General features: G+C 38.5%; 1 long non-coding RNA gene across 1 annotated transcript; it reads left to right on the top strand.

The window, feature by feature from the left end:
• Positions 1-6,928: 6,928 nt before the first annotated feature.
• On the top strand, positions 6,929-7,936 carry LOC127059367 (uncharacterized). The gene is made up of 3 exons (XR_007777068.1): positions 6,929-6,976; positions 7,708-7,794; positions 7,904-7,936. It is a non-coding gene; the product is annotated as an uncharacterized LOC127059367 (long non-coding RNA).
• Positions 7,937-8,518: the final 582 nt, after the last annotated feature.

Here is an 8,518-nt window from a genome sequence, read left to right as displayed (position 1 = left end):
GTTTTCCACTCCCTCCGTCCTTGACCTCCTCTGAGGTAGCTGAAGTTCAGACTAGATCTGTCACTGGCAGGACCACCCGGGCCGGAAAAGCAGAGGCAGGATTTCAACACACTCACTCTCTTGTTTGCCACCCCTCCATGCCTGCTCCCAACCAGTGGGACTGGGTTTCACCACCCATAGCTGTGGCTCAGCTCCCTCGTCCAGCTCCACCAAGGTTATGGCCAGTGAGAGACAATAAAACAAAACAAAGAGGAGACACCCTCCTCTGACAAAAGAGCCTCTCACAATGAATGGATTCTCTTTCAGAGCAGATGAGAAAAAAACAAGAGGAGTTTTGTTATCAGTCAGCTCAGCCTTGAGGGATGGAGAATGAAAGCAACTTTTGAAACAACACTGTGAGGCAGGAGGTGGAGCTCATGGGGACACTTCTAGCACAGCTTGCACTCCTCTCCTCATGGTGACATTGCTTGGAGGTGCCCTGATGTACCAAAGGCTAGATCGTGTCTGCCTGACAGCAGCTTTGTTGGCAGCAGCAGTGGGCAGGGGTGTGAAGAGTTCTCAGGAGAAAGGTGCAGCTTGACCCTCATTGCCTCACCAAGCCGTATGACTGACTTCCAGGTCATCTTGTGTGTGGACCTAGGTGTCCCCAGTTCTCACCTGAGAAACAGACAGCCTATTTCTGCTCCTTTTCCCTATTCCCTGTGCATTTGGGTTTCTGTCAGAATTGAAGTATGTCCTCCCGACAGAAATATCCAAACCTGTCTCCAAGCTGCGGACTGGAAGGCTGCATTCCTCTATCTGCTGGGATTTTCCTTTTCTTTCCATGAGCTAACAGCTAAATCCCACAGCAAGGCATGAATAAACAAAAACTAGGAAGGATTAGGATGTACTATTTAGCGAATCATGACTAACACAGCCCTGTCTTGCTTCCTCTGAAAGCGTGCCACCAAAGTTCAACAAATATTATTGTGAAATGAACCACAAAGTCTTTACACACTTTAGAAATGGCATCTTCACCCATTTTCTCTGGCAAAAACCAAATGGATTTAGTTTCTAGTTGATGGGAAAATCTCTAAATTTAAAACACTTGATAATTGACAGAAGACTGGAGTTTTTCAATTCTTTTCCTCCCTCCTACACCCTTCCTGTATGGCAAATATAATTTAGCAGAAGATTCCAAAAGTCAGAGGATTTTAATCAAGATGAGAGGCTACTTGCCTTGCCTTTTGCTAAGAAAACACTTAGCAGTAACTCCTTCTGTGAAGTGAATTGTTTCAAAATATCAGGACACATCCCTCTTGTGTACATACTTGCTGTAATGTCAGGGGAAATGGAGCATATATAAAGAGGTGTACAAGCATGGGAAAAGGATAAATACTTTCTCATAATGTGGCCTGTGGTGTTGTGCCTGCTGGTATATGAGTGCCTATATGTGTATGATGCTCTTAAACACAGACACGTGTATAGTTTTGAGATGTTTACCATACGTAGGTTTGTTTTAAAAAATACTTGTCTTAGTCACTAGCCTTAGGACAGGTTAAAAGACCCATTTCCAAAAGAGTGCAGATAAAATGCTGGAAGATGAGGACAGGCTGCAGTTCTAAAATTGCTGATTGCAGTATTGCTGGTAAATATTTGTTATAGTACCTTTAAAAAACCCAAATCCCCTAGGCAATACAGATAGATCCCTACCCATGTACATAAATTAAATAAAGACAGAAGGAAAGAAAGAGCAATCATACCTGGTATTGCTGCAAACCCAATTCCTTTTAGTAATGAGGGTGCTGTTATTCCATTCCTCTGGCAGCTATGGATAATTTTGAGCTCCATGAAAATCAATCACAGGTTTTTAGCATTTTAGAAACTATGTCTGTGAGTGTCATGGTCTTTCAATATTGGGGAAAAGGCCTAGGAATTTTGGGTTTGCTCAGATATTGCCTACACTGCAGATGAGTATTTTTCTTTCACACATGGGATCAATTCCTTTGTGCTAACAAGGATCCACCCACTCCCACTCCTTGTTTCCTGGCTTAGTATGTACCTCAAATCCTCACATGCGGTTCCTTGTGCCTGCAAGAACCAGATTTTGCAGAAGATAATCCTGAAGGATGGGGAAGGAAATGTGAGAAACTAGTGCTTAAAGTGGTGTAGAATAGAAGTTCTGGTTAAACCACTCATTCTCACTGGAGCTTTAACTCTTCCAAACGTCAGAGCCTCACTCCAGACTTTTGTTTCCTCTGGGTTTGGAGGAGAGTTGTTGCCCTTTCTTTCCACAAAAGGTACACAGTAACTACCTTCAAGCTCCATTTAACAGTAGCCCTTTTGCTATGCTAAGAAAAATTATTCCCTGTTCACAGCTCAAGAGAACCAGGGGACTTTTTTGTTCTGATGACTCTGTTTTAAGTGAAAACACAATAAAAGACTAAAACAGATGGCAATTTATTTGTCTCTAAAGTTTGCATGTGTGTTCCACGCCGTGACATTTTTATAAGACTTTAAAGATTCCTCTTTTTTCTGTCATCAGTAATCTGAAATTTCTTTTTTCCAATAAAATAAATCTGCTTGACTCTCAGTGATGTTTCAGTCTCAGAAGATAGCTGCCCTTTCTTCATAGCTTTACTGTGCCAACAGAGTTGCTATCTCTGGATGTTTTTAAAGACTGCTGTACTCTTTGATATTCAACTTTTAGACCTGCCTGCATACAGCACCCAACATAGATTCTCACAGTGGCTTAATGAAGCTTCCATCTTCACCTCTCTTCCTTGTTCCTGGAACACCGAACTGACACTGCTGGAAAGCTCTCTGCATACTCACTTGTTTAAAGAAATATTTAATATTTGAGCTTGACTTTGACCAAGAAAAGCAGTTCTGAGTCTTCCTTACTAAATAAAATCTTTCCATGTGGCTACCAAGTCTAGATTTTATTACAGTTTCCACAGTTTCCTCTATATAGAAGTGAGATTTATTGATCTATACTTCCCCAAATCACTCCTGATGGCTTAAAAGTGGTATCACGTTTGTTGCTTTCTGTTTCTTTGGGAAAGAGATTGATTTGAAGTGACAGATTACACGTAACATTTTCACATTGGCATGTGTGTTCTTTCAGAAAACCTGTGTGAACACCATCTGGTGCTTCTGATTTCCTACTCTCCATTTTATAAATTTTACTCAAAAAATCTCTTCTGACACTGCAATTTAAAACAACCCATTAGATTCAGCCCTCTGTAAAGAAAAGCTGGGTGTGGAAACATCTCTTACTAAGTAAAGATTTCATTAATTTTTTCTTTAATGACCTTATCTTTCTGGAAAACTTTTTTTACAGCTGAATCTGTTCACTCTACAGACTCTTTGCCACGCTTCTTGCTTTTGATGAATTTGAAACCTTGTTAAGTTTTTACTTCATTCCTTCCTCTATTTCATAAGAATTCCTCATGTTTTGAAAGCTCCCATGAAACTTTAGAGCTTATGTTAAGTATGCAGCAAAACATTTCATTTATGACAAGAAAAGCTAAAAAAAGACATGACCAAAAAAAAGGAGAGAATATGCTAACGCCTTCTCTTCACATCTAACTCAGTAGATTTTTTTTAAAAATCAATGTTAGTTACATAAAAGTAACATATAATACAAGTAACATATAATAACTCTACTGAGAAACTGCTAAAAATATTGATTTTTCACAAATAAAAAATAGTATTATTTGTTCTCCTCTTGGCTTACAAAACCAAGGGATTACAGATATCATTGTGTGTCATGTTCCATAAATGAAAATGTTCCTTTCCATATGCACTGCACATTACATTAGTTTTGCAATTCATATATGAACTTTCTAGTTTGGCATTAGATCACATATACACTCAGATACACAGGCAGAAAGCTCAAATATAAATACACAGCTTTGCCCCTTTCCAAATGCAAATGCTGGAGGCTCTTCCAGCATCCATTGCAGCCAGTTCCAAGAGTCAGTGTTCTAGTTCATGGAGCTCAATTTGTCATCAAGGAAAATACTGGAGACTGTCATGGATGAGTGCTGTTATGGGAAGCTAATCTGACTTGGACAGGAGAGAAACGGAATATTAGCTCTTTGGTGAGAGGGAAGAAGGAAAACATACAGTTTATGTTGTTTCACTGCAAGATCTTCCCCACTAAATCTGCTTTATCACGGATGTACCTCTAGACCAAAAGGATGAACTGCCAGGAACTCTATTTGGAGGCCACATGCAGGCTCACAGAAGGAGCTGGATTGCAGCAGCTATATATACAGACAGAGATTTATGAGCCCTTGCCTCTGGTTTTATTGATTTAGCAGGTTTAGAGCAACTCTGACAATGTTACTGGCTGGAGTTCACATTTCCATCTTGCTTTGCAGCCTATAACCAGATCTAGACTTACTGACAAAGGAGATACCAGCCAGAAGATAAATGGCAACCATCAGTTTAAATATCAGTCACTCATTGTAGAATGAGTTGCTCCCATAGGACTTAGGGATCAATTACAAAAGCAGTCAAAATGGGGCTGCCTATTTACTTCCTACACTTCCTCAGATCATGAAGTTAACAACAGCATCATGCCTAACACTTACAGCAAGAGCTGGTGTTACTTAAACACATTTTCTGTGGACACTTGGATTTGGTCCTTTTTAGCTGAAAAACTACAATGCACACATAAAACACACACACATACACAAAAACTCCTGGATACTCAGATCTTTCAATTATGGCTATGCTGAAAAATAATTTAACAAGGGTCAATGTGTAAATTATAGAATCTAAATATTCTATCAGTGCTACCTCCAGGTATCTCACTATGAAGTGAGCTTTTCTGTCATATAAGGTTATCATCAGCTTTTGGCATAGAACTGGCTGGTCTTCTGCTAATATCAAAGACTGCTGTAGGTAGACCCACAAAGAACTCTCAGCCATAGTGTTTGCATATTTAATTTCAGTTTTTCAAAAGCAGAAATGATGTGTGAGATGCCTGCATCTCACCAATCCCACTCCCTCTGCCCCTGCCATCATTCTCCATTTCCTTCTCTCACTCCAAACAGCCATAAATGAAACAATCCCTTCCTGGTTCAACACAAACCTTTTTCTACCCTGGCCTTTCATATCTTATCCATCTAATCCCTCTCTGAGACAGATGTTGGAACAGAGCATTCCTTCATGAACATTCCCTAGACAGAAGAAAGAACTGCAAAGAAGCTAAACCAAAAATTTTCATATTATGTTTAATCTCTGGAAGAACTTATTTTTGCATGACAATGGTCCAGCATTACTTTTGCATTCTGAGATAAATTGATTTCTGGAATAAAAAAGTTACGATTTTTTGCTTGTAGAAGTTAAAGTGTTAGGAAGGAAGTTGAAAACAAACACAAAAGAAGCCAGCTAATATTCAACCAGTTATCTAAGGAGTCATAAGCTCTAAACATTGCTAGTAATCTCCTTGCTGAAAATAAAGTGAATTCTGAAAAGATGTCCTGTTTTCCCCAAGATTTAAATTTACCTATGCTCAACAAAGTAACATGGATTTGAACCCTACTTACCAAGATGGTCCAGGTCTGTTTCAAAAGTCCTTTCTTTCCAATATTTATAGCTATATTTCCAGTATTTATATATATTACCACTATTTGTGTTATTTAGAGATTGTATAAATAATGATTTAAGGTTTTCTCCTGGCTCATTGATAAAAACTGTTTACATTACAGGGCCATGAACTGATTTCTGTGACCAGGAACAGCTCTTGCTGTTTTACTGCAGCAAGTGAAATAAATTTTTCTGTGCTTTTATGCATGTTCATAGGAATTCAGACCTGGGGAAATTAGATTGTTTTACTTATGCTGTAATACAGTAATGAAGATGCAAATCAATCAAAAGGTCACTTTCATATTTAGAGTTAATCTAAGAAGTGATCTTTTCAAAATTTTTAACAATAATAAAACATGTAATGCACTATAGGAAGAAGAGGCTTAGGAGAAGGCAGTCTAGTAGCCATCCCAAGAACTTAGAATTCATGTCTGAAACTCAAAAGCCTCATTTCTACATTTATTTTAATGTGTCATAAACATGCTTCATTCTCCAAAACAAAATCCCTTGACTGGGGTCTTGGAAAAGAATAAATAAAAAAATAAGCCCCTGTTTGGTTAACTTTGTTAACTAAATCTATTTGTCCTACAAATTTTTAACAACTATTTCAGGGCAATGTACTCTGAAAAGATGAAGCCCACAGACATACCCATTGTGAAATGTATATGAACATATAAATGCTGATCAATAATATCCTGTTTTCCCTTTCTGTTATCCTGTGGAGCTGTGTAGTCTGGCCCTGTAATACACCAGCTTTTCTGAGACATCTAAACCCTCAACTCCCTTTCACTGCTTCCAGCTTTGAAATTTCACTTGAAGTCTGTTATCCAGTAATTAGTGCATTCAACTTGACCTGTATGCTTCCTATGCTGTAGTGCCTACATCTAATATCTCACCATGGAAATTATTTTAACTCTATAAATTTTATCCAAAAAAAAAAAAACAAACCAAAAAACAAACAAACCCAAAACTTTATTTTTAAAAGTCTTTTGAGATAGGCTCATGGGAAAAGGCTATGCAATAAGAATTCCTTTGTCAAGTCTACATTTTTCTTAGGACTGAGGGTAGCTTGCCAGGCCTGCAGATACCTCATCACCTTGTTTACCCTTTTGAGTAAGCCCATCAGATGGCACTGTTGCACATAATCTTGTAAATGCTCTCTCAGCCCGTTTGAGCAAAATTTTAGCCCTGTAAGAAAAGGGTTTTGTTGATTCTTTTTTCCCCCAGATCTATGCTCCCAATGGGATTCATGAGATACAGTCACTGCTATTTCTGTTGGACTGTGGGCTGCCACAGAAAGTCTTTCACCAGATAGAGCCATCTGACCTGGAGAACTGGGCATAGTCATCTGAACAGAGGTCCTTGAAAGGAAAGAAATTGTTGGAGTGGTATGCAGGTATGTTATAAACCTAGCTGCATTAAGACAGGATTGTGATACCATAGATAACACTGGCAAGGTTGCAAAGCCATTTTGAGAAGGAAGGTAATTCTCTCTTTCCTCACTTCTTCCACTCTTACATGCCATGTCAGTGGATCTCTGCCATAAAGGTGGGCTAGTATGTTCTTTCCAGCCCCTGGGGATACAGCCTCCCTGGATCAAGGAGGGGGTCAGAGGCTTCATTCAAGACAAACATGGACTATTTGATGTAAAAATCATGGAAAGAAATAGCAAGGTGGAGCTCAAGAAACAGTCTGGTTAGTTCTACATGCTTTCATCCTTTCCCTCTTCTGCCTTAAACCAGCTGGCATCACACATACGTTCATGTTTTGTGTGTTCTTTATGCTTGCTTTGGTATTTAAGGGAAGAGGCATTAAAATTGATTCAAAAGTGCTGCATTAGTCACTGAGGAACCCATGTAGAATTGTATCTTTGCCTATGCAATTCAGAAATTTTATTATGTTAGAAATCCAGCAGCAAGTTAGTAAACAACCAATGTGACCAGAGCAGTCCTAATACCTGCTAGCAAGATCTCTTTCTTAGGCTGGCTGTTCTTGGTTTCTTCACCTTATGAAAGCAAACAGTCTTGAAATGTAACTAACAAAGATTCTAAATGCCCCACAATTTTAGTTCCTTTCCTAATATGGTATCATATTGTTATGATTATAATAGAACATTCTCTGTGGCAGATATTCAGCATCTCAAGAAAAATCCCAATCATGCAAGATCCTAAAATAAAACTGAGGAAATGATGTGTGTGTGTATGCACGTGCACTGTGAGTACATAGATCATCTTTTGCCTGAATATTGTATTTTAATATATACAGTATTTATTAATCCAATCAGAAGATAAGAGGTTTAATTCTCTTTCTTATTTATTCCCAGGAAAAATGCTGAGCTAGTTGGAGAAAGCACAAAAAATAACCTATACAGAAATGATTTATTCAGTCACAGGAGACTTCAGCATTCTTTAAGTGAAGCCTTCAACTATTTTTGATGATGAATGAGAGAAATTAAAGTTGAAAATACTGGGTCAGTTTTTCAGCAAGCATAGTAAGTGCAATTATATGAACATAAACTGGGAAAGAGCTGCTTTGCAGAATATATGACATGCATAAAAATAGGCTTAATTGAGTGCAGTGGGTCAGACAGTAATATTACCATGGGTTTAGATAAAACAGCAATCAGACTCCTCCTAGTTAGACTTGCATTAGTCTGACTTTACCATCACCTTCATCCATTTGTTTCAAATGAATCAATTCTGGTTTACACCACTGTGGCAGGAGGAACAGGTTCCTTGCTGTGGCCAAACGCTTCAGCAGCAAACTCAGTGATAGATCACAGAGTTATTCTTGAGAAAGAAAACATTTATAAACCATTTGTGGCCCATTTGTTTTGTCTGTAGTCTTGAATTTAAATTAATTCCATGCTCCTTTGTGAAACGCTCCTTGACCAGGAAGAGAAGTTTGAACTTTAAAATGGTCCCATAACTATCCAGTT

Source organism: Serinus canaria, chromosome 3 (assembly GCF_022539315.1).
Source record: "Serinus canaria isolate serCan28SL12 chromosome 3, serCan2020, whole genome shotgun sequence".
NCBI lineage: Eukaryota > Metazoa > Chordata > Aves > Passeriformes > Fringillidae > Serinus > Serinus canaria.
Note: the sequence above shows the minus strand (reverse complement) of the source record. Positions and strands in the feature narration are given on the sequence as shown.